This window comes from Scleropages formosus, chromosome 1, assembly GCF_900964775.1.
Source record: "Scleropages formosus chromosome 1, fSclFor1.1, whole genome shotgun sequence".
Taxonomy (NCBI): domain Eukaryota; kingdom Metazoa; phylum Chordata; class Actinopteri; order Osteoglossiformes; family Osteoglossidae; genus Scleropages; species Scleropages formosus.
Window position 1 is genome coordinate 11173893 of NC_041806.1, and position 27258 is coordinate 11201150.

At 45.1% G+C, this 27258-nt stretch overlaps 1 protein-coding gene across 4 annotated transcripts in view; it reads left to right on the forward strand.

Annotated features, from left to right (window-relative positions):
* Positions 1-27258, forward strand: part of LOC108934815 (tetratricopeptide repeat protein 28-like) — a 283873-nt gene that overhangs the window by 100946 nt on the left and 155669 nt on the right. The window lies entirely within an intron of this gene.

The window sequence follows — 27258 nt, forward strand, 5'->3', positions numbered from 1 at the left end:
GCACGGGAGGAGGGGATATGGGGGCGTGGTCCGCAGACCCGGTCCGGCTCCGAGTTGCCCAGCAGTCCTGCTCCTTACCCTCGAGCGTCTTATGTGAGCTGCGCAGGGGCGCGTGCAGTCTGGCTAGGCACGTGTTCCAGGGGTCACCGTCGGCGGCGCGCTGGCGGTCGTCTCCATCAGCTCGAGTCAGGGATGATTCGAGTCTCTAGTTGACACGGTGCTTTAACTCATTCCAAGGTTGCTCTCGTAAATAACAGTAGATGAGCTGACTGGTGGCTTTGGGGGCTTGGTGTCAGTGAGACGAGCCGCACCACCATTCCTTCCTGTCAGACCGCACACTGTACTGTACACGTCTTTTGATTAAAATTATAGAACAGCACGAGTGATTTTTGACCTGCAAGACCAAGAGTGAGTTCATTTATACTCTCGGAACTGCGAGGCTCATGCTGCCGTCGCCAGTTGCCAGTCGGGCGAGTTAGAACAGGGGCGAGCCGAGCCGAGCTACACTGCTTCGCGCCCCGCCACGCGGACCGCACGGCTTAATGACACGCGCTGCTCTTCAGAGGAATGGGAAATGCAGTTCGGCCGGATTCCTGCGGCACTTCTGCATACACACAATGGAATCATACACTCATATATGTCACTGGTGAATATGTTAAACATTTCAGACTGGATGCCGCTGGTGTATCTCTCTCTCTCTTTCGCTCTCACACGCGCGCACGCACACAGGTACGCTAATGCAGCCAGACCTTGACTTCGTCCTGCCATGACGTCATGTGCCACCAGGGGGCAGTAATAGGGGCAGCATGAGGAAATGAGTCAATTAGACTTGCGTTTCTGCTCTGCGTGCCGAGTAGCACACTCTTTTCTGCTCTGTCTGCACAAATGCACTTAATTGGTTATTCATTTCTGAAATGTCTAATGAGGGTAATTTTAGCCTCCACAGTTAACATATATTACAAGAAGTTCTGCGGATTTCAAAAGTAAAAAGTTATTTTGCATGACATGGATTATTCTAAGAACATCACTTCCAATAAATGTGGAGACTTCAGCAGAGGTGTTTTTCTGTGAAGCACACAATATCACCTGCCTTTAATTGATCATGTTTATCACTGAGCTATGTGAACCCCTACACATGTGCAAGGCTACCACTCAAACACGTGACATCCAGGACCCTCCAGTTGTCCACCCGATACCTGCACAGGTGATGCTGTTCTAGCAGGAGTGCAGGCCACCCCTCCAAGTGTGGTACTTCTTGGTCATGGCACAATCCACCTTCACCTTGAGCTTTACACACTCAGGTCAGCATAGTTGTTCCAGCTTCAGAGGTGGCACCACCATGCCCTTTGGCAGTGTAGATGCAGAAAGGTTTGGGGAGCTTCACCATGGTGGATCTCCTCCTACATACAGTATATGGGTGAGACAAGTGAATGGAAAAAATATGTTCCCAGCTCGGTGTTTTTTGTATCGTGTGACAAAGTCAATACTTTTCCACTTCCTTGTGGTCATGTTAAATACCCACTTTTTGCATATATGCTTAGGAATAGACTAGATTTATTAATTTTGCTGTCACTTTTCTCCAAAGCATCTTATAGTGTTAATCTACTTATAATTATTTATCCATTTTGGGTAATTTTACTATTTTACTTTTAGGCTAAGTTCCTGGCTTGAGGGTACAAATGGAGGTGGGATTTTAACCTGTGACCTTTGGGTCCAAAGGCAGCAGCGCTAACCACTATGCTTCCAGCAGCTGACTTTATTGTTCTAGATGACATGTGGTACTTTACGTGTTCTTCAATACCATAAATGGATCTTTTGTGAAAGAGAGCACTGAGATCTGCTGCTGGGTCCATTTTAATAGAGTCTTTACACTTACGTTTACATTTTTTCATTTAGTAGACGCTTTTCGCTGAAGCGATGTACATCTCATAGAAAACATAATTTTTGCATTACATTAGGAGACAAACATATTTGCAGATGTCTGATTAAGTACAGTTTGCTTGTTCCTTTCCACCATTTGCATTAATGTTCATCACACAAGTACTTTAGTGATATACCTGTGTCTCTGTGTGATCCTACACACTGATGTATTTCCTTTTGTGTTGTGTCACTGGCTGCAGGGTGTCTCTATGTTGTGTACATGGCAATGTTCTAGAGAAATGGATTTATTGTTGTGAGGAGATCCCTCCGCATCCCTTGGCTGATTTTTTCCGTCCCGCAGTATGACACTGATGCTGCCTTGCCCTAAACATACACACATATGCAGTGTAACCTCTGTCATTAGCTAGATGCTAACGACAAAAGATGTTATTTAAAAAAAAGGCTCCGTATGATAGAACCCCTGTAGCCTTCTTCTGACTCCTCAAAACAAACTCAGTAATTTACAAGGTCTCCCCACCACCCTGCAGCTCCTTTTGCCCCCCCAGCTCCTTCCCTCCCCCGCACTGACAGGGTCGTGGAAATCGATTCTGGAGTTCTGGTGAACAATTATTGACTCTTCTCCTAGTGTTGGCTGCTCTGCCTAATAATGGATTAAACTAATAAGTTAAATACCATGTGTATGTGTAGTGATGAAGGCGCAGTTTCTCCCAGCAGAAGTCTTCATGTGTGACCGATGGACAGGATTACCTCTCCCCTTTGCGGTGTGAGTCCTGTGTGAGATCCGGCATCACTCTTTTTTAGACAGACTGTTGCTGTTTATCAGGGCAGTTAGAGACCATTTACATAACAGCTGTTTTCCAGTTCTAAGACTGTGTGATTGATGAGCCATGTGTATATCTGTATATGTACGTACGGATATGTGAACATAAATTATCTGTGTTCAGCTCATAAGAATTCCTTGGGTGGCACACTGAATAGTACTAATGCCTCACAGCACTTGGACTGTGCAGCTAGGCATGGGTTTAATCCCTTCTCAGACTGTGTGGAGTTTTGTACATTTTCCCTGCATTCACAAGGGCTTCCTCCATTTGCTTTGGTTTCTTCCCACAGTAATTAAATTGTGTTTCAGGTGAACTGGTGACTCTAAATTGCCCATTGTGTGTGTGCGTGTGTGTGTGTGTGTGCGTGCGTGTTACATTGCTCTGCTGTATAAATGTGTCAATGACTGAGGGTAGTGTATTACAGTGTATCTAACACTGTAAGTCACCTTGGATTAAAGGGTCAGCTATATACTTGTTAATAATCACTGTACATCTGCTAAGTAAATGATGGTAAATGAACAAACTTGTTCTGAGCAAAGCAGAATGGTGGAGACCTCAGCCTTTTTCTGTAACGCACACAATCTCCTGAGTTTCTCTTTAAGACCACCAGTACCTCTCTGTGTGTCATCATGAGAAAATGTGGAGGATAACATGCTAGGAGCGGCCTTGTTGCTTTTTCTGTTGTTTACATTGTTGAAGAAATGTTCATATTGTGGTTTGTTTCGTGGCCAAAAAGGTTTATGAGAAGATGTGGGGGATGCTAAGCTGAGTTGTATGTTCTCTGATATCAAGTGTAAGCTCCTTCAGTTGGCCCTTCTGGAGACAACTAGATGGGGGAAATGACGGAGGAGGGCAGAGCCATGTCATTTTCTGTCATCGGTGCCTTCCTTTTTTCTTCTTTAGCCATAGGAATTCAAGTGGACTCTGGATGTTTTGTGAGCTCTCTGGAAGGATTGTGGTTCCTCCTGGCCTTACATTACTCTTGTTGTGTCAGTCATTTTTGGGAGCCTTGTGCTTCTGCAGGAGGATGGGAATAAATTCATAATGAAGGAAAATTCTTGAGAACTCACTGATGTTGTCCAGGAAAGATGTGGTCCTGATGTGGAGGTTGGAGCTGCAAGTGAAAAATGGGAGTGGTGGGTAATCTCTAGGGACCAGTATAGCCAGTTTGCTGTGCTTATGAGCTGACATATTTAATCTTGAGTTTAGGGAGTGCTCCTGGCCCAAAGATGGCTTGCCTTGGCTCTGTATGGGGAAGGGCTGCACTACACCACGTCTTTACTCTGTTACGGCACTGTTAAGCAGCAAAGTGGTATAGCAGGGTAAGCTGGTGCCTAACAGTTTCTAAGCTGCTTATTTCAAGTGTGTGGAATTTGCACATTCTTCTCATTTTCACAAGTCAAGATGTGAAGAAGGCAATAGCAAACTACTTCTGTACAATGTCTTACCAAATAAACCAGATGAGTGGTCACCATGAGTTCTACAGAGTTCTACTGACTGTGCAGCAATTAACTCTAATTTCCCTCTCTCTGAGCAGGGTTAGTTGCCAAGCTTCAAACAGTGAAAGAGAGTTTTGTTTGCTTGCTGTGTGTGCCTAGTGAGCAAGCGAGTAAAAGAATGTTGTTAGACAGTATTGGGAGTTTGCACTGGAGTCCTGCAATGGGCAGACCCCCACGGGAGTGGGCATGGTAATTAACTGCAGGGAGTGGTGAAACCTGCATTTCCTGACGGCATGGCACATTTTACAGCCCACCTGGGCCCAGCAGTAAGAGTTACTGACATGGTGTAAAAGGCCACAGGAACCTTTGTGGGAATAGAAGAGACCTTCATTTAACTGTAGAAGATAAAACAATACTCATTTATCACACCCTCCCAAATAGGGAAGACCCCACACCTGAGGGAGAGAGAGCGCAAGAAGCAGAAATACAAAATAGTCTATAGACTGGATTTGAATGCCACTTTTGTGATGGCAGCAGGAGAGCTGTGGGAAACATCCAAACTCTTGGCATTCCTTTCCATCCTGCTTGAGTCTCATCTTGGTGGTCAGTCTTGGTTTGTGTTAAAGACACCTGACAATGTGGGTGAATTGAAGAGTACATTTCAAAGCCTGAACAGCTGAAACCTTCAAATTTTTGTGCCCTTTATGGTGGTGGCAGGTGAAAGATGTGCAGAAGACTGATAACCTCAATGCAGACCTCTTTCAGTGGGTCAGATACAGTGTTTGGTCAAATATAGTGTTTAGCCAAAGAAAGCCTCTGAGAAACACTGTCATGGACTCCGTTACCAGTTGAGCAGTAGCAAGATATGGAATTGACGTGCTATCAGCTTTGCGGGAAAAATAATTGCAGAATTTGAAAGGTGCATTTCTTCTGAAAGAAGAAGTAGTATATGGCAGAAAATACCAATAGTACCTGGAACTTCATTTGAAGATAGTTCAGTCTCACTGCAGACCTTACACTGTGCGTGAATTCAGCATAAACAGGAGAAATGCGTGAAAAGTAAGCTCTACACCTCGTTTGAAACTGTTTGCATACAGAGCCTCTGATGCCTTGGGGTCCGGCAGGGCATGGGACTGCTAGATCAGAGCTCTTTTGAAATGGAGACAAGAGACTTTGCTGCCCCCTGTTTTCATCTCTCTACTAACTGCTGAGAATGGAGCTTACCCGCTCTGTTACTGTCCTTGGCAGCGTGAGACTACAGTGATTGTATCACAGGTATTTGTTTCTGTACGCCTGTAACCTGCCAGGTGAGAGGGTGGATAACAGCAGAAGGGCCAACAAAGGGCTGTTGGGCTGTCGCTCAGCCTGGAAGGCTCTGCTGTCTCACCGATGGCCGACGAGAGGAGGATGAGAGCGCAGTCCCGGGTCTGTGCGCTTTCCTTGCATGCCTCTCGGGAAATGATGAGGGGGGAGCTGGCAGCACTTTCCAGCAACCACTGCTTGGTTCAAATGGCCTGGTGGGCTTTCTGAGTGCAAAGGAGTTTTCTGCATGGCTGCCACCCAGAGAGGTGGGGGAATAGAAAAGTGCAGTGAGTGTTACATAGCTGCTTCAGACACCCGGGGGATCCTGAACGCAGATGAATGTGCGTCACAGACACGATATTCTGTTTGTTTAACAGCACTGCTCTACAGCTTGCCAAGAACCTGCGCTCCTGTCTTCTTTCTGTTCTTCTCATTGTGTGTGTGTGTGTGTGTGTGTGTGTGTGTGTGTGTGTGTGTGTGTGTGTGTGTGTGTGTGGATAGCAGACACCAAAGGGAATATGTGTGACTCAGGACAGGAAATTCCTGCTTGTGTGTATTAGTACTCAAAATTAAGGAATTCTCAAAACAAATATTTAAAAGGCTGTGGAATGGCGAACTCATAAGATTTATAATTTGGCTCCACAATCTGAAAATGGAATTAAATAATGTAAACAAAAGTTAAGTGTAAGATGCTCAGGAACAGGCTCAAGGTGAAGATTTCTGGGGGAGCAATATTGGTCAAAATCTACTTTGAAGTTTGAATATCACTGTACTCTATCGCTCTGTGAGTTACAAGATGGTAGGAGGAGAGCTGAGGTACATTCTGGCAAAGTATACATGCACACACACACAGAAGCCCAAAAGGTACAGTGTGTTCTGTCCTGTGTGCTGAGAGAGCCTGAACACTGATGTTTGCCTCACTTCCCTCCCTCCTCTGCAACATGTAGCTCTGTGCTGCGCTACCAAACCTATTGATCAATTGCTGTAAGCAGTGGGGGGGAGGGAATGGTGGGAAAGCGAGAGGACACAGTCTTCTCTCCCGTTGTGGTCTGTCTCTATGCCTGTCTTCTGATGTTCACCTTGAGCTAGAATTGAAAAAGTGAAGGCTTCAGCGCCTGCGCCAAAGTGTAATCCGTCACCCTGAGAAGCGGGACTAACAGAGCGCTTCATAGCCTGTCCTGTAGTCTGAAATAAGGTTAATGATAGAGAGACATTTTCTTATTTAAGGACATCCTGTACTACAGATGACAGTGTGAGTGTGGCTCCCTGCGCAGCGAACTGAAAACAGTCCATTCAGTGTAATTTTAAATCGCACTGGATAAAATTGAAAGAGCACACAATCATTATGTATTTGGAGTGACGCCTTCTTATGCTAACATTGAACATTTTAGTTATGCAGTGACCTATTTTTGCTGCCGCAGCTGTGCTTTGTTCAAGGGTAGAGCAGCTCTATAACATGGACTGAAATCCACACCCCTGAGGCCCTGTGCAGTAACACACACCCCTTTCGAACAAATGACATTGTTCTGACTCCTTTGCAGTACAGTTAAATGCGTGTAGTTTAATTTGATATTGATTGTAATATTATGACTTTGTTGAAATGATTTTTTTTAACCAGCAAAATAATTTGGTATTAATGTTCACTTGAGGGGGGGGTGCGGTGGCACAGTGGGTTGGACCGGGTTCTGCTCTCCGGTGGGTCTGGGGTTCGAGTCCCGCTTGGGGTGCCTTGCGATGGACTGGCGTCCCGTCCTGGGTGTGTCCCCTCCCCCTCCGGCCTTACGCTCTGTGTTGCCGGGTAGGCTCCGGTTCCCTGTGACCCCGTATGGGACAAGCGGTTCTGAAAATATGTGTGTCTGTTTGTGTGTGTGTGTTCACTTTATAAAATTTTTACATTTAATGGTAGACTCAAAGTTGATTGTCATAATGTATACTATTCTTGCTTTATTGAACTGTATGCCTTGCTTATGCAGACATCAGAGGAGCAGCAGGTGGCAGAGTGGTTACAGCCACTTCCGTGTATTCAGTGGACCCAGATTTGAATCTTACCTCCTACTGTAGTGCCCTTGAGCAAGGTACTCTCTGATTTGATACAGTAACAATTACTCAGCTGTAAAAATTGGTAAATCATTAAGTAGTTTAACACTGTAATTCACTTTGGAGAATAATATCAGCTAAAATAGTAAATGCAAATGTATACAACATTCAGGAAAGGTCTCAGAACTCACCTCTCCTATGTTCTCGGTAAATGTGTACAATGTCTAAAAAAAGTATACGCAGCTACTTGTGTAATGTATCCTGGGCTATATGGTGGTATGTGACAAATTGACTGTACTTAAGAATCATGTGTCTGTATCCACATCTCTCCTTCTCTTGATGTAATGCACTTTATATATCGTTCTCTGAGATGTATATGACTTCGGAGAAAAGTGTCTGCTAAATGTGTAAATGTAATACGTGTGTCAGGACTGCAGCAGGAACATTTTTGGTGGAAATTTTACTGGATGAAATCTATTTACAGCTATGTGCAAACATTTGGGGACACTAGTCAAAATAACAGGTTGTATTGATTTTGTAAGTGAAGAAGTTAACCTCTGCAGGGAACAAGTTTAAACTATGTATTTATGGAAATTTTAATGCACAAATACCATTTATTTGCTTATTTCAACATTGACGTTGATATAAGCAAATAAATGGTATTTGTGCATGTTAATAAACAAATAGTCTTTGTAGGGGGGCTTGAGGGCTTGGGAGAGTGGAGGGTTCAACTGGTGCTCGCTGTGTGGTGGGTCTAGGGTTCGAGCCCTGCTTGGGATACTTTGTGGTGGACTGGTGTCCCGTCCGAGGTGTGTCCCATCCCCCTCTGGCCTTGTCCCCAGTGTTTGCTGGGTTAGGCTCCGGTTTGCCACGATCCCCACTCGTGACAGGCAGTTTCAGACTGTCTGTGTGTGTGTGTGTGTGTGTGTGTGTGTGTGTGTGTGTGTGTGTGTGTGTGTGTGTGTGTGTGTGTGCGCATCTGTGTATTTGTAGAGGGACGTGGGGGCGTGGTGGGTTCAGCTGGTGCCCGCTGTGTAGTGGGTCTGGGGTTTGAACCCTGCTTGGGGTGCCTTACTACAGACTGGCCTTCTGTCCTGGGTGTGTCCCCTCCCTCTTAAGCCTTGCACCCCTTGTTGCTGAGTATGGCTCTGGTTTGCTGTGACCCTGCTCGGGACAAGCGGTTATTGATGATGGATGGATCGTATTTGTTCACATTGATGAAATGTGACGTGCAAAATTTTGGGCGCCTTATCAGTCATTACTTAGAAACACTCACTTTTGCAGAAATCACAGCTTCCAAACTTTTCTTGTAGGCAGTTAAGTCTTTTTGTTCTTCTTGTTCTTGTTTCTAGTTCAGAAGTATTCTTATACTATCTTGCCTACATTGCATGTGTGAGATCTACCCCCAGATTTTTAATAATATTCTAGTCTGGTGACTGCAAAGGCCCTTCCAAAACATTAATCTTTTATGTCTTTGATGTAGTTCATGGTTGATTTTTGAGGTGTATTTGGATTATTGTTTTATTGTAGAGGGGGCGCGGTGGCGCAGTGGGTTGGACCGGGTCCTGCTCTTCAGTGGGTCTGCGGTTCGAGTCCTGCTTGGGGTGCCTTGTGATGGACTGGCGTCCCGTCCTGGGTGTGTCCCCTCCCCCTCCGGCCTTACGCCCTGTGTTACCGGGTAGGCTCCGGTTTCCCGTGACCCCGTATGGGACAAGCGGTTCTGAAAATGTGTGTGTGTGTGTGTGTGTGTTTTATTGTATTTTCCAGTCTGTTTTCAGTTTCTTCACTGAATGTTGTACATTAGTATTAGGATTTGTTTATACTTATTAGAATCCATTGTTCCCTCTACCTGCACAATGTTTCCTGTGCCACATAACCCCAAAGCATAGACACATCTACACCCATGTTTAATAGTTGGCAGCCTGCCCTTTTCTTCAAATGCATCCTTTTCCCTTCAAATCTATTAATTATAGCCAAAGAGTTCAGTTTCTGTTACATGACGGCAGCACGGTGACACAGCGAGTAGCGTTGCTGTCTCTCAGCGCCTGGGTGGTGCGAGAGGACGTGGGTTCAATCCGCGCTTGGTCTGTGTGGAGTTTGCATGTTCTCCCCATGTCTACGTGGGTTTCCTCCCACAGTCCAAAGACATACTGTTCAGGTTCCCCCATAGTGTGTGAGTGACACAGAGAGAGTGTGTTTCACTGATGTATGGATGAGTGACCTGTTGTAAGTTGTATATCTAGCAGTGCAAGTCACCTTGGTGAATAAGGTGTGTGGGCTGATAACACTACATAGCATTCATTGGAAGTCACTTTGGAGAAAAGCATCTGCTAAATATATAAATATATTATATATACATCAGACCACAACTTGGTTCCAAAACACCTCCAGCTTATCCAAGTGTTCTATGACATACTTCAGACATTGGCTTTTGTTGAGATCAGAAGTGAGGTTTTCTTTCTGATGCCTCCTCTATGCAGACCATTTTTGTGTCAGGAACACTATACAGTGAACCAGTGCACCACTGCTTCAGTACCAGCTAAACCTTGCAATAGGTATTTTTCAGTAATATGGGTTTTGCTTTGCATACAAGCAGTTCTATCAAAGATTTTTTTTGGTCTTCCAGATCTTATCTTGACTTCAGCAGTTCCCCTAAATTTTTATAACCTTTCCCTGTTTTGAGTGTAAGTATAATATGCTGAGAATTTTGAAGGGTCAGAGAATTTATTCAGCTCTGAAATTGTATTGACCTGACTTGGATTAATGTCTAACAAGTCAATTAAGTCCTGAGACCTTATAAAAAATAACACTAGTGGATCAAGTGAAACGATGCCCAAACTTTTGCACATGGTATACAGATGCTCCTTGACTGATGATGAGGTTATGTTCTCATCAATCCATCGTAAGTGGAAAAATCGTAAATCGAAAAGAATACAGTACCACACCTACCGAGCATCATAGCCTAGCCTAGCCTACCTTAAATGTGCTCAGAACACTTACCATAGCCTACAACTGGGAAATATAAGTAGGAAACACATGGGTGTTAGTAAACATGATGGAATGCAAAAAAACTAAATAAAAACCGTTTGAAACAGCATCGGTTGCTTTTATTTGCGGTTTTTTACACTTCTTCGCATGATAACTGCAGAGACTGTGAGCGTGGTTGAGCGGGTGCTGCGGCTCGCTGCCATCACGCACCATCGGAAGAGAGTATCGTACCGCATATCAGAAGCGCAAGAACAGATCGAAATTCAAACTTTGAAGTACGGATTCTGCTGAATGTGTATCGCTATTGTACCATCATTATTGTAAAAAATCATAAGTCGAACCATCGTAGAAGCATCTCTATTTTATGTTTTCTTATAATCTGTGAAATTCAGCAAATACATCGTAATTGTGCATTAAAATTTTCAGATATGTTTGTTCCTTGCAGAGGTTCACTTTTTTTTCATTTGGAAAATTAAGAAAACATTTCAGCAGGGATGACAAAACTTTTGCATACGATGATGATTTTGTCAGTCAAGCACATGTGTCCTCCAGGAGAGGTAGAAGTTTTAAATCTTTGAATTTGAAGGAAGACACTGAGTGAAAATTTGAAACAAGACAGATAAATTGTGGGCACCCTGACTTGGCTGGCCAACCTATTGTGGGTTCCCGTCAGTGCAAATATTGACTGGCTGTACTCACCAAGGGTGAACTGTGAGATATGTGGCAAGGCACCAGTTTGTAGAGTGATGCTGTATGACCTCCAAGATGCTTTTTCTGCAGCACTTGAACAGTTTAAACCCATAAGAACTGAAGTTTATGCGGTATGCAGGTTTTCATACAAGTCCCAAGAAAATATGAGCAACCTTGCTGAACTGCTCATTGACCTAGTTTACTGAGACTGAAAACCAGGTTCAGAATTAATAGCTATTAAACTGAATGTTATCTTACATAGGCTACTGAGTTGCATAGAGCCACTCACACTGCACAGTTTTTTAGTTTATATATTGCTCATTATTTAATTGTGTTTTGACAAGCAAAAGTATGATTTAATCATTACCCACACTGAGTTTTCAGTGGTGTGCTTTTTTCTCACAACAGCAAAATTACACCAGTAATTTCAGGTTAAATGAGAGAGAAGACGAACTACAGAGCTGCTTGTTGCCTTTGTGAACTCCCAGCATAATGGTCTACCTTGGCTGAACCCCCAGCGTGCCTGTTACCCCCACTTTTTATGAGGAGCGCTTGTGTTGGGTCAATCAACTGCACTGTGCCCCACGAAGCTGAATGATGGAGACTCTCTTTCACACTCACACACATGCGCTTGCACAACAGTGTTGTGCAGTGCACTGATTCACTGAGTCAACAGATTTATGCAAAGTTACTCAGGATCCATGTTAAAAGCTGGATATTTTACTATACTAACCAACAGGTCTGCTTACCTCTCCATGTCTTTAAACACTACGCTACCAGCTGCTCATCTTCACCAGCTGAAATTGCGCCACAGTAGTACCGTCACTTTCAAGGGAGAGCATCTATATTTAATATGCCAAACCCGCCCAGTAGCAGCTTAAGACAGATACACAGGTAGCTGGTCTGCTGGCCCGCTGGCCCCTCCCTGCCTCACCAAACAGACAGGCCCCTCGGTCCATCTCACATGGGTCATTCTGCATCCAGAGAGCAACTGTGTCACTGCGTGAGAAGAATGCTCTATAATAATAATAAATTGAATTGAAAAAATTGAACTGTCAAGGTCAATGATTGCCTTTGTAGTCATTTCATCTGACTTGAGGCCACATGTTCTGGACACTCGGGTGAAGAGAGGTGCTGAGCAGTCAACCGATCACCATCGGGTGGTGAGTTGGATCAGATGGCGAGGAAAACTGATGGACAGACCCGGTGGGCTGAGACGTTTAATGAAGGCGTGCTGGGAACGACTGTCGGAGGACCTTGTCAAGAATGATTTTAACTTACACCTCTGGGAGAGCTTCTCCCATGTCCTGGAAGAGGTAGGGGACATGGAGTCTGAATGGACCCTGTTCAAAACCTCCATTGTGGAAGGACTGGGGACTCCTGACTCAGCAGACAGGTACTGGCAGGCGAAAAAGGCAGCAGCGGCTGCAGTTGCAGAAGCAAAATCCCGGGCATGGGAGGAGTTTGGAGGGGCCATGGAAAACGACTATCGGTCGGCTTCAAAGAGGTTCTGGAGAACCATCCAGCAGCTCAGAAGGGGTCAGAGGATTTTGCTCAGGCTGTGCTCAGCAAGGCTGGAGAAACTCTGATCTCGGATGAGCACGTTGTCGGGAGGTGGAAGGAACACTTTGAGGAACTCTTAAACCCGAGTGATATGCCTCCTTACAGGAGTCAGGGCCAGAGGCTTCCGGGCTGTCAGAGTCCATTTCCCTGATGGAAGTCACCGAGGTAGTTGGTAAGCTCCACGGTGGCAAAGCACCAGGGGTGGATGAGATCTGCCCGGAACTGCTTAAAGTCCTGGATGTTGCAGGGCTGTCATGGCTGACATGCCTCTGCAATATTGCATGGACCTCGAGGACAGTGCCTTTGGATGGGCAAACTGTGGTGGTAGTCCCTATCTTTAAGAAAGGGGACCGGAGAGTGTGTGCCAACTATCGGGGTATCACACTTCTCAGCCTCCCTGGGAAAGTCTGCGCTAGGGTGCTGGAGAGGAGTCTCCGGCTGATAGTTGAATCTCGGATTGAAGAGGAACAATGCGGATTCCGCCCTGACTGTGGAACAGTAGGCCAGCTTTTTACCCTCTCACAGATAATTGAAGGGGCATGGGAGTTTGCTAATCCAGTCTTCATGTGTTTCGTGGACTTGGAGAAGGCCTATGACCGTGTTCCCCAGGAAATCCTGTGGGAGGTGCTCAGGGAGCATGGGGTACCAGGGCCACGACTGCGGGCCATTCGATGTCTGTACATACGGAACAAAAGCTGTGTCCGGTGTTGGACTCCGGCAAGGTTGTGCCTTATCTCCACTCCTATTTGTGGTCTTCGTGGATAGGATATCAAGGCGCAGTCGAGGCCAGGAGGGCATTATGTGTGGGAGTCAAAAGATGACGTCTCTGCTTTTTGCGGATGATGTTGTCCTTTTGGCACTGTCACATGGTTGCCTCCAACACACAATGGAATGGTTTGCAACCGAGTGTGAAGCGGTTGGGATGAGGATCAGCACCTCAAAGTCTGAGTCCATGGTTCTGTCACGGAAAAGGATGACATGCCCCCTTCAGGTAAGGGGAGAGAATTTGCCCCAGGTGGAGGAGGTTAAGTATCTTTGGGTCTTGATCATGAGTGAGGGGAGAAGGGAGCGTAAGATTGGTCGCAGACTGGGAGCAGCGGTAGCAGTAATGCAGTCGCTGTACCGGGCTGTAGTGGTGACGGGGAAGCTGAGCCATAAGGCGAAGCTCTCATTTACTGGTCGATCTACGTCCCTATCCTCACCTATGGTCATGAACTTTGGGTAATGACTGAAAGAATGAGATCGCGGATACAAGCGGTCAAAATGAGTTTTCTACGCAGTGTGTTGGGACTCACTCTCCCTGATAGGGTGAGGAGTTCGGACATCCGGGAGGATCTCAGACTAGAGCCACTATTCCTCCACATTGAGAGGAGCCAGTAGAGGTGGTTTGGGCACCTGATAAGGCTGCCCCTTGGGCGCCTCCCTTTGGAGGTTTACCAGGCACGGCCAACTGAGACAAGGCCCCGAGGTTGGCCCAGGACCTGCTGGAGGAATTATTTCTCACATTTGGACTGAGAACGGCTGGGGATTCCCCAGGCTGAGCTGGAGGAAGTTGCGAGGGACAGGGGTGGCTGGGCCTCTCTGCTCTCCCTACTGCCACCGCGACCCTACTAGGACAAGCGGGATAGAAAATGGATAGAAATTGTTTTACAATAGCTGTAAAAGCAGTAAGGAAAAGAAATTTATGGGTTCATTTCTTTTGAAAGCTGTCTGTGACAGGCATCAGGCTCAGGTTTTTTATACTGAATCCCTTCAAGCTTTTCATTTTTAGTTTTTCTTAGTCCTGCTTCTGTGGAGGTCTTCAGTGTTACAGTGGGTTGGTTTGCCCTACCATTTCCCCATGGCAAAAGGGTATAATCTTTATCAATATGTGGGTTTATGCAAAGAATTCTGGGAGTTGAGAGTGACCGACACTTGTAATGTGTCTCAGTCCAAACCTCTTTCTCTGCACTCCCCACCTGTGCTTTTTATGTTTACTCCGAAGTGCTTTGATTTTACTTGCAGTTCCAGTGGTACCTTTAATATAAATGTGGCTCTGGCTGGTGAATATGCATCGCAGTGCATTCACCGATGTCTCCTGAATGCAGTGCAACCTGGCAGTCTTTAAAGAGAGCAGGTTCCGATATTAGAACATGAAGTGGTTGCTTGAAAATGGATAAAAAAATGTTTAAAATAATTGAAGTTTGTTTATTTCTTATGTTCCCCTGCATTTTTACTTTGCAAGCTCAGTTTTCTGACTTGTCTTTCACTGAGTCCTGGCTGCAGAACAGTGTCCGCTATAGCTGCTGTTTCCCGGAACTGTTGAAGGTGCTGACACCATTTGGTGAATGGGCACTACTCATGTACATGCTCCCTAACCTTTACTTTATGGTGTTATTTTTTAAGGTACCTTCTGAGATTGTAGATTGAGTGGCGCTCTTACGATGCAAGGAGGTGGGGGGGCTGGGGGGGTTGTGCAATGTAATTGGAAAGCTGTGAGTTAAAGTCAGAACCCATCAACACTGCACTGAAACACACACATGCATTCCAGCTTCCTTCTCCCCCAACTCTTGACAACACTAATAAATTGCACTGCCATTTTGTCTCAGTGGAGCTATGAAAAATGACACGATGGAAGACAGGGAAAAGGATGGAAGGAGAAGCTGGAGGGAGGGGGAGTACTGTACTGTTAGCATCTACACTCCAGAAAAGCAGCGCCTGCTACACACTCTGTACGCACTTTGCAGAGGCACCATGGGAGGCTGAATTTGGGTGTCATAGGCTATATTATGGCGTATGCCTTTTGTTTCTAATGCAAACTTCTGTTATAAGTGCATAAAGGAACTTCTCCAGTTCAGTTCAGTGGGAAATAATGCACAGCTGTGTTTTGTTGAGCTTTGTATTGCCTTCCATACAGCAGGAGAGGCAGTGCTTGGCAGCAGAGATAGGTCTAAAGACCTCTTTGCTTTGTTTTAATTGTCAACATGCAGCAAGTGCAATGTACTGTACTCTCTGGCTCCAGTAAAGGCTCACGTTTCCTCACTCCTGAGCTCCTGCAATCGCTGCTAAACACACAATTACAGCAAGAAGTGAGGAATTACAATGCAATTTACAACATTTGTTAAACAGCTCATGTGTGAAATTACCCACGCAATTAACATTCTGAATCTAATTTAGCATCCTTCTTACAAAGTATTAACAGACATCTTTAGATGTTGCTCAGCTTACACTGAAAACAAGGGTGGTGTTGAGTTCATGTGATTGGTCTGCAGTTAGTGTGCAGTGTTACAGGATTTTCATCCATTCCTTTCCTGAATAGCTAAGATATTGCCTCCAGTTTGGGTGTTGTGGCCACAGGAGTAACGCTGTACAAGAATACTGAAAAGAGCACAGGGGTTGAGATTTCCTTTGGAACACTGTTCCCAACCCTGGACATTTTTGTTTCCAAAGTTACTTAAATAGCTTTGGATCCATACTTGACCATTGTTCAGTTCTTATGGTTATATTTCCTCTTGAATCCCACCTCTGGGCATCGGATCCAAACTGACAGACCGAACACAGTTCCCTAACCACAGGTGCACCTCCTCACCTGCTAGGTGTGGGTCCTCAGTGGGCAGCAGGATCAAGATGAGTGGGTCTAAACAGGGATTAAAGCTGACCTTCATTTCAGACTGCCTGTCAGCTTTGTATGTGGCTGAAGTTTTGAATTCGCCGAAGGCTGAGACTCAAGATCCAAAGGGCGGTAAATAGTGTACGTTTTCTCTGAGCAGGATGAAAATGAGGAGGATGGTAGACGAGCATCTACTGTAGCTGAACTGCTGTCTCAGTGTCATTCTCTCTAGGGAGTGGGGCCTAGTGCCAGCCTGCACCATGGTTGCGTGAAACATTCAGTCAGGTTTGTCGAAATTTGAGAAAGGGGGGGGAAAAAAAATGTTCCCTTTTTGTTTTGGAGAAACATGGCAAATAGGGGCATTGCTGTGTGGTTTATGTGTAGGAGCAGGTGTTTCAAATGAAGCCAATTTAGTGTTCCAATACTGAGGCTGAGCGTGGCTCTCTTGAGATGCTGTGTGGGCTCTCTTGGCTTGCCTGTGCTTTTTGATCAAACTCTCCCTTTACTATCTTGTTTTTGCACAACGGCATGTTTCTGACAGGTTCTGGAAATGGCTTCTCTTGCAGTCGGCTGCACAAAAAGCCATCTTGTTTCTGGCTAGACAACCGTGCGGATTGCCTTGACTTAAGTGTATGATTTTCCTGCAGGTAAGAGTTGTCATGGGTAGATTGCATTTTGTTCTTGCGTTGAGGAAGACCTGAAATTATTTCTTAGAGTGGACTCACAATTATCTTACAGTTTTGTTTTTTGCCTATTTGGAGTGTGTTAATCAGTAGTGCTGATTTCTTAAAGAGCTGGGAAACGAGCTCCACCGGATGGTTAATAGGGACTGCTCATTGTACGTGAAGTGTGTGGGGTTCTATCCAGGCATTCTCAGCAACATCTTTATTGTTAGTACATTTCTTAGCTGAAGATTCTCTCTAAAGTGATTTGCATCTTTGACCTATTTATACAGCTGGGTAAGGAGTGGGGCATCCTTTATCACTGGATATTCTTAACCACTACACTGTCCGCTGCATTAGCGATGTGGACTTCAGCAGGGTTTCTGTACAATAACCTTGGTTACCTGCATACTGACTGTCCTGCTTTTCATCCAGGTGTTATGGGTCCATCTTGAAAGGGGTAGAAGGGCTAGGCAGGCAGAGGAACTGGCTAGGTTATAACTTTGTCTCCATTTTCCCTTTCTGAAATGTAGCCCTTGCATCCTGGTCAGAAATGCAGCTGTTATTGGACTGAAAGCCACAGGTGCAGCACCCGAGAGCAGAGTGTATCGATGTGGCCTATTCATGAGCTCATCTTTAGCAGAGAGACCTTTAATTTCCCTCTTTGCTACCAAGCTGTCACTCAAGTGCCAATCAGAGGGAAAATAGACAGGAAAGTTTGTGTCTTTCATCCAACCGCTTTTCATATTTTGCATTGCTCATTAGTTGTCGAAGTGTCCTTTTGTTCGTTTCAATCAACGTATATCTTAAGTGCTTTCCTGTTTGGGAAATTAATGTCAAATTATCTCGTTTGAGCATTCAGCTCCTTTCATTTAAGTGACAGCTAGTCCCCCGGGTGTTTCGCAAGGAGCAGGATTGGTTTTCAGGGGGAACCTGATTACAATATTGTTCAAGTTAATTAAGGCTGAGTTTTTTTTTTTCCTTCTTTTTCCCCCCCTCCTTCTTTGTGTAGTCTAATTACGGCTTGTGGTTTTTCCAGTGCTATTGGACTTTTAACTGCTTCTAGCAGGAAACAAGAGTTTGCTGTCTTCAGGATGGAGCTTGAGGAAAAAAGTTTTATGTTTGAAAGTTTTATATCTGAAATATTTAAAACATAAAGACTGAATTATTTGTCATGAAGATGTTTTAGATTTAGGATTGTGTCTATGAATTTTTTCATTTTTATTGAGGGAACTGACCTACCTTGTGACGCTGTTTGCTAATAATGACGTAAAAGTTGCATGCTCACCGGTGTGCTTGCGCCTGAAAAACCCTGGGTTTTACTGAGTCTTTGCCATGCAGCTGCTGCCAAGAAGTACAAGCTTCCAGTAATTCCACTCAAATAGCCTTCCATTGGCAGAATGTGTAGCTGTCAGCTTTATCCACATATGTCAGCTCTTGTGCATCACAGAACACAAAAAAGCATTACTGTGAAGGTCTGTCTACAGTTTCCAGTAAGTAAAAATATCATACCTTTCCTTTTTGTTATTGTAGTCTATCAAAAACCATATTGCCCCCCAAAGGCCCATAAATAAGTTAACTGATGTGATGTAAATTCCAACATTCTTTTTGTTTGAGCAGAGAGGGTGGGTCATGGGGCAATGCTGCTGAGCACACAGCAGAGCTGCACCCTGGACATGAGACCTCAGCAGTGTGTGTTGTACCTATTATTCTCTGTAAGTGTGTGACTGAGGTTGCAGACAGACATCATGGCATGTTTTCCCATCTTGCTTGTTCTCCTGCCTTTACTTTAGGAACTGGCAGATCTATGTAAGAATGTATTCTTCCAGAGGGACGCATGATCTTGGTCCTCCAGTGAATAGCCTGTCTGGGTTCTTCACCAGGCTTTGTTTTTGGCTTTCAAACCACAGCTTTCTCTGTGACCGATGTGTGTGCTGCTCCCTGTCAGTTTGTGTAACCTGTCCTGAGATGCACGGCATGGCAGTTGCTTCTGTTCAGCCTGTGTCTTATATGCTTCTTGCAATACGCTCTCATTGTCTTTGCCTTCGCAAGGACTCAGGCATGCTCGTACCCTTTCCTGTCATGGTGGCAAGCAGAGCGCAGAACGAAATCATTCATTCCATCTCTAAATGGTGCCAGTCCATGCGTCTAAGTGAGCTGTGAAGAACATGCAAAGCTGTGGGTGCGAGCAGGTGGGTGGCACTCTGGCTACTGCCAGGGCTGGCTCTCTCTGTTACTCGGGGCACAGTACTGTGCAGCATCCTGCTGTACTTTGCTCACTGATTACTACCCACCTCTAAAACTGCGCTAAATCCTGCACAGAATCAATGAAATAATTTACTGATGGGCAGCTCTAGATTAGTGCCCTTTTTCTTAGCACATGTGGGAAAAGAGCGATGGTCTTAACAGATAAAGCTAGGCATATGTGATGGCTTAGATTGCCACTCCCCTTGGTACTTCTCCCCCAGTGGAGAGTGCCTGATGTTTCAGCCTCTCCAGTGATTTTTATAATTGGCTTGTTCTTATAAATAAATACAGAGACACATTTCTTTCTCAGAAAGGCAGTAAGTTTAGTCATAACGCTGTAAACCAGTTGTAAGTTCTTCACTCAAAGAATTCAAATTATGCTGAAAACACTAAGTAAAACTGTGAATGTAACAGAAGCTTAAACATTGGAAATAAGCACTTTAATTTTTCCAGACGCATGTATTTTGTCTGACATGGAAGCTGAAGTATCACGGATGTCACTCTGAGTATAATAGGCAGTATCATTTTGCAAATTGAAGCCAATTTAGACTGCACAGAATCTTCTTGTCAATGAAGTCTCCAGCTTTGATATTTTAAACTTTACGAATGGGAAATTTGTGATTGTAATTAGCGTAAACATTCTGGCAGTCATGGAGGATCAAACTGATGCAAAACTTGCATTTACAATTTTGAATGAAATCTTTTTGCAAGGAAAAAACCTATAAAGCTTGTCCTATTTCTTCCATTTGTAAAGCTCTCCATTAATTTGCCAGTATTATGAAAGCTGAAACTAGTTGATATACAGACAATAACTAAGACAGGAGGCAAGACAAAGCAGGATTGCAGGGCAAGACAAGATTTGTGGTCAGGGATGGGCAAAGTTTCAGAAACTGTGGGGAACCATCGTTCAAAGAGCAAATCTGAAGTCGTAGTTGAGGTGGGGAGCGATGATCAGAACTGGAGTGGTCAAGTCGTGGGGCAAAGAAACAGGGCAAGGGAGAAGAAGCAGGAGACACAGGGCAAAGAGTTGTAGGACACAGGCGAGAGTAGAAGGGACGGTTGTCTCTGGGAGATTCTGCAACCTGAGAGTGGTGGTAGGACTGCTTTTATACCCTGCTCCGGATATTCTTGCTAGGTCTGTGTGGGATTAGGGTGCGGTCAGGGGCATGACAGTTTGAATATAGGCCTGACAAGAGAGCCTAATGACTACATAACTGATATGGCTGATTTATATGGCAGATCTATGTAAGTAGATATAGAGTAGATATAGTTTAAAGTGCTTTTAAAACTGTAAAGTGTACTGTCTAGCATTTGGGCACAGCCACTGGCTCCTTGGGCTTGACACTGTTTCAGCATTTAGTGTGGCTTGTACAGCTATAACAGACCATATGGCTCTAAAGATGTTAAATTATAAGGATTTAAGATGAATTTGTAACGCAGTCTGCATACACAGTCAGGCTCACATAGCTGGATTGTACATTTGTCTTTTGTTAGGGTAAGCTGTGTCAAGCTGTCACTGAGCATATGGCAGTATGAGGCTCGTGGGGGGGGGGTCTGTAATGAGATCAGAGAGGGGCTCCAACTAAACGTTTATGCAAACAGCCGATGGGGGGCGGGGTGTGATCTCTTTTCTGTGGCCGATGTAAAGCAGGCGAGGGTGGGGTCCCAGAGGAGAATGTTGCCCTGCCTCCCCGCCTCACACCTGCCCCCCTTTTAAATCAACTAGTTACTGTCACATCTCTGTCCGATTGCGCTTTTTTTCTTTCTGCTCCCTATTGACATCAGCTCTTGAGACCCCACTCTTGGTGCCTACACATGTCTTCACTGAATTTCTGCACAATCCTGCCTAAATAGGGACACCCTTAATGAATACATAAAGATTAGTCTGTCTCGTTTCTGCTAAATAAAAGTAATGTAGTTTTTTTTTTTTTTTTTTTTTTTTTTTTTTGTGTGTGTATGAATATTGCAAAGTGGCTGGTGATTCCATTGTTTGGGTTCAATGGGAACAGCTTTAGTCCACTGTGGTATCGGGCTTCATAGCACACTGTCCCCTTCAGACACAGGATGGTCATATGGTGTCCTGCTGAGGACATGTCAGAGGATGTTTCTGAAAATGGGTTCAAAGTAGATGAAAACCTGAAATGGCAGCCTGTTCAGGGAATTTATTATTAATGCGTGCACTTCGACAGAGTTTTGCCTGCGTGCATCTGCACCAAGAACATCACGCCTCCTTTCAAATTAGTCCCATCGGTGTCCCTGTCGGAAAGCAGCCTTCTGTCTGCCAGGCTGTCGACACGTTCCCCTTATCAGCTCGCCCTTTTTGTATGGAGCTCCAAGAGGATTTAGAAGAAAAGTGCTGTGTGTAAGACGGCACACTAATGGAAGCAGATTGACTGACTGGAAAGTGTGTCTCCCCTTAGAGGGGATTGTGCATGTCCTGTCTTGGGACCGCCTTTTTTCCCAGGCTCATCTTTCCCTGAGATGGGTTTATTATATTCAAAACAAGAAAGGAAAAAGGAAAGAAAGGTAGGAAAGGGAAAAAAAAGGCACCTGTCATTGAGCATTTGCTTCTATGCCTCTCTCTCACCCTCTCAACCTCCACCCCACTCTGAGCTCATGGCGCGAGGGCATGAAAGGGTTTTTCTTGTGTGCTAAGATCAGGCTTTTGAAAGACTGGCATTCCTGGAGGGGGTTTAGCAGGATGTGAGTGAGTTTGTGTGTATATGTGTACATGTAGAATATGGGTGTGACGGGGCAGAAGGAGCGTATTGGTTAGAGCTTCTGCTATTGGACTGCACTGATCCAGGTTTGAATCCTACCTCTTCTAGTACCCTTGAGGAAGGAACTGATACAGTACAAATTACCCTGCCATTTAAAAGGAGACATCATTGTAAGAGGATTAACACTTTAAGTCACTTTGGAGACAAGCTTCAGCTAAATGAAGAAAATGCAAATGTCAGAATGTGGCTGTTATATTTGTCACATGAACATGTCCCATGTGTCAGCTCTTACCATACTGTGTGCACTAAACCCTGGGAAGGGATGTATGCTGCCTGCTTTGTTGGCCTCGATAGCATGCATGCTCTATTAACCCATGCTTGTGTGTGATTAATGCGTGTCCAGATGTGCTCATCAATTTCTTCCACACCTCTTTTCTTCTACATTCACATGTGTCTCCAGTGTAAGCAGGGTTGCGGTCCACAGTGCACCTCCTGCTCATTTTCCTGCTCATGGGGAACGAGGCACCAGGTTTCTCCCCCCTCCCCTGCTTCTTATCCTCCTCCTTGTGTAAAGCCATCTCTGTGCCTATGCAGACTCTTTTTCTTACAGCTATTTCTTGCATCAGAAATATTTACACAGTGTTACATTAATTTATTTAGCTGACACTTCTCTCCAAACTGACTAAGTGTTAAGCTACTTAGCATTATTTACCCATTTATGCAGCTGTGTAATTTTTCTGGAGCAATTTAGGGTAAGTACCTTGCACAAGGGTAATACAGCTGGAGGTGGGATTCAAACTGGCAACTTTTGGGTACAAAGGCAGTAACTCTAACCACTACACTACCAGCCATCCCATGTAATGTATAGGCAATGTATTCATGAGGGCACCACCCTGGATGTGAACTTCTTATTTTCTTCCTATCTGCGCCCATACCTTTCTTCTAACCCCATACAATCCACACACATCCCATCTTTGTCCTGCTGCTGTGCTGCAGTCCCTTTTAGCGCCTGCTGAGTAAACAAGACCCCTGAGATGGTTTTCCCATCTGTGAGCCTCAAGCCACCAGCGGAGAGCGCTATAAAAAGAGGGATGTAATTCGAAGTCATGGGTAGCTGTGCGAGTGGGGAATATTTGCTTGCTTTAATTGTGGCCAGGGTGGAGTGCCTGTCAGAGTGGCTGTGGGTTTGATACCCAGTGTGGAGGACACGTGCTCTCTCTCTCTCCCTGACAGCAGTCTTCAAAGGCCGCAGCCCATCTGGAGCAGGGGCACTTTTCTTCCCTGTGTAATGCTGGGAGGTTTTGGGCGAGTCCTGTGGCTTTGCGCCGCCTCTGATCCCAAGGTGAGGCCCCAGCCTGATGGCAGTGTGTGAGTCTTTGGTGCACATGCCTCCCAGTATGCGAACCCCAACACTGTGTTATTATTGCGTTAGTGCATGTATCTGGAGTTACTTCTAAATGTACCTGTTTATACAGCTGTGTGCCCCTGGGGTGGTACCATGTTCAAGGGTACAACTGTGGACTCTCTGGATATCCTTGGGTTTCAGGTTCCTGTCCCAAAACCACATGTGCCGTGAATATCCCAGCTGTGACTGGGAGCCAGGTACTTTCTGTGAGAATTGCGTTCTTACCGTGGGCTGCAGAGATGACCATGGTGACCACTTTGTGTCATTTCTGCATAGCTTGGTGAAGTCCTCCTCTCGGGAAGCATCTAACTGCTATTTCCTGGATGCAAGACATCACTGTAGCTGGGAATAAATATTTAATTGTGTTGGATGTAAGAGACTGCCTGCAACTTGTTGAGATTAAATATTTATCCCTCTCAAAGCTGTCTCGATGGAGGTGGCTGCCATGTGACTCCCACTCTCCTTGAATAAAGAATGGGCTCTGTTAAAATAGTGTGGCCCAGAGCCAGAGGAGGTTGGCTACTTGATGTAGGGATGGTGAGAAAAGTTGTATCTGCAGACTGAACACCAGGTCTGTCAGATTCAGTTCCTGGACAGCCACAAGTTTTCTCATTCTCATTTCTGGCCATAGCCCTTTCTTAATTGCTCCAATCAGTAGTTATTTTCTGTGCTATTTATATCAGTGTTTCCATCCCCCCAAGAAAAGAATTGACTTTTCACTTTTGACTGATCACTACAGAACAGCTGCCAAGCTCACATGTGCTTTCCCCATTTTTTGTGCACAAAGTCCAAAGTGTCGGAGGCAAATGAACTCGTCAGGGCTCCCACTGGCCGCGATGCACGTAAGAATGCAGCACTAGTGTTCACAGCTGGAATGAGCCTCTGTTCTCCATCAGTACAACAGTTCCCACCCCAAAGTGTTGGGGAAAGAGGATGTAAAGCGGGACCGCTGGCCATGATGGAAGTAGCAGAGTGTGGGACAACAGTGACAGGAGGGTCAGTTATTTTTAACAGTACTGTTGTGCTGTGGTGCCTTCTGGGAGTGGCTTCCCTTTATGTGGGGGCACAAGAGGTTGCAGTGTGTAGCCACCGCCCCCCCCCCCCCCACACTGTTGCACCCTTGCCTCTCTGCTCCTGTCTTTGGAAATGGGGAAATTATGCTGAAAGAGCTGATCCTGAATCAGCAGTGTGCTGCTGCGGCGTTTTTACAGCCGAAGACCATCTGTCTTGTGCTTCCCGACTTTGTTGATAAGTCAGGTCTTTGACCACGATTGATTTCCTGCAAATTAAAGAGAGCTGCAGGGGTCTGATGGGCTGTGCACACCCCCACCGCACCTCAGGGTTTGCTGATGGACAGAAAAAGCAAAAACGTAAAGGTTAGCCCAGTGAGCTCTCGGTGGGTCACGGCAAGGGCAGACGTGGTAGGATGTCAATGCTGAGAGAGAGTTAGAACAGTCAACCTTCAGTCCTAACTGGTAATGTAGTGGTTAGAGCTGTTGCCTCTGGACCCAGATATCACAGTTTTGAATCCCACTTCCAGCTCTAGTACCCTTGAGTGAGCTAGTTATTCTAAACTGCTCCAGTAACAATTTCACGGCTGTAGTAATGGGTGCATAATCATAAGTAGCTCAAATGTTGTTGTAAGTTGCTTTGAAGAAAAGTGTCAGCTAAACATATAAAATATAAATGTGGTGTCCCAGAAGGTTACTGGTGCCTAGTCCCTTCCTGCAGGTGAGAGATGCTCAGATCCCCATTTGTTCCTATGTCTTTGTTCTGGGTTTCTGGGTGATATGGAAATTGTAGAAATGGCAAAGGTGGGTGGCCTGGTGTGTCAGACATGGGGATATGTGGCTTAATCTTTCTGCTGGCATGGATGTCCACAGTGCTTCCTCCAGTCAGAACGTGCCTGGCAACCACTTGATTTATTGTGTTATTGGCTATTCCATGGCAGACAAAAATATACATATACACATTTATTTTGTGCATATATATTTAGATTGTGCTTCCCTCACGCAGGCGCCCAGCCCTGAACTGTGTGTCCTGTCGGATTATTCAGTGTAAACAAACAAGAACAGTTATGGTTTGCATGAGCCCCAACTTGTGAGAATGGGTGTGGTGACGGCAGCATCTCTTCTCACTTGGCTTTTGGACGGGTTCCTGTGGGCTGTTTGGAAAAGGTTTTGACTCCAGCAGCAGTCAGGACTTGAGAAGCAGTGAAAGCAAAGACTAAGGGAGATCTGGAGGGTATGATCAGTCTGAGGGCCATTTCTGGATGGTCCTGAGCTCACATTCTTTCCACAGTGCTATCGCCAAAGAGCTTCTGCCGGAAGTGAGCGTAGGGCATTGTTCCCTATAGCTGTGGTTGCGACCCAAAGGAAGGTCATGAGGTCAGGGGCAGTTGAACCTATTTGACCCAGTGACCCTGTTCTAGGGATGTCACCCTCAGCTTTGGAAAATGAACGCCCTCCAGATGAATTTTATTTTAAGACAGTTTATTTTAATATGTAAGCTAATAAATACAGATTTTGTTTTACCTAAGGGGGGTGCAGTAGCGCAGTGGGTTGGACCACAGTCCTGCTCTCTGGTGGGTCTGGGGTTCGAGTCCCACTTGGGGTGCCTTGCGATGGACTGGCGTCCCGTCCTCGGTGTGTCCCCTCCCCCTCCGGCCTTACGCCGTGTTACCGGGTAGGCTCCGGTTCCCCGCGACCCCATATGGGACAAGCGGTTCTGAAAATGTGTGTGTGTTTTAACTAAACTGGTCTGTTCACTAATGGTCCAAATTGGACCCTGCAATTCTTAAGGTGGGCCCTCTTCAAGGAGGCTTCTGAGGGTCATGGGATAGTCTCTAAAAAGAAGTAATGTCGTGTAATAAGGGGCAATAGATCCACAGAGCCCATTATTGAAGTATTGGTGGAAGTGGCATAGTTGTGGATAATATTACATCCAGTATAACATCCATGTGCTGTACTGTTAATTTAGAAATGTTGGTGTGTGTCCTTGCCCATGTAGAGAAACCTGGAGCCTGTTGTTAAATACTGTACATATCTCAGTGCCATGTTATAGCTTGTGCTCCAGTTCTAACAATGATGCTGACCACAGAGAAAGTGTTTATGTAATGAAGTCTTGTTTTCATGTCAGTTTGTTTTTAATTTTGTCCAGCTATTAAGTCCTTTTGAAAATCATGGTGAGCTGGTAATTAATCCAGTAAAGCTATATGAGTGAACTCAGCATTTCATAACAATTGAGCATTGACACTGCAGGTTCCACCATTGATGGTCACTTGACTGGGACAGGGCCCTGTTCAGCACGGTCACATGGAAAGTGAGACTTACTGGGGACCTTTTTGTTTTTGCCATGTAGTCAAAGATGGCCCGTCTTGTTTATTGGCATGAGCTGTCTGACAACTCTTTATGCCGATGACAGATGCTAGTACCCTGGAGTGTGCTGTGATATACAGGGTGGCAAGAGGCACATTGACATGTGCCACAACATGTGTGTGGATTTGTGCACAAATATGTACTGTATGTTTGTGCATGTCTCTGAACATATTCTCTTGTAAGTGAATGTGTAACAGTGTGCTTACATTTACTTTTTTCATTTAGTAGATACTTTTCTTCAAAATGGCATATCTCATAAATAAAATTTCTGCATTACATTAGGAAAAAGAGATACAGTTGCAGACGTGATTCTTAAGTAAAGTTAGTTTTTATTTTCACTTTATGCACCAATGTTCATCACATGAGTAGCTGCATAAAGCTCAGAATAGACAATTCCTGATCATCTTCCGACAATAATAGAAGACTTCTATCATAATGGAATTACTTACCTCGCTTGAACACTGTTGGTGGAACACTCTCAGATCCATTCACACAAACAGACCGCCAGGTACAGTACTTTTGTGTGGTTCGATCGTA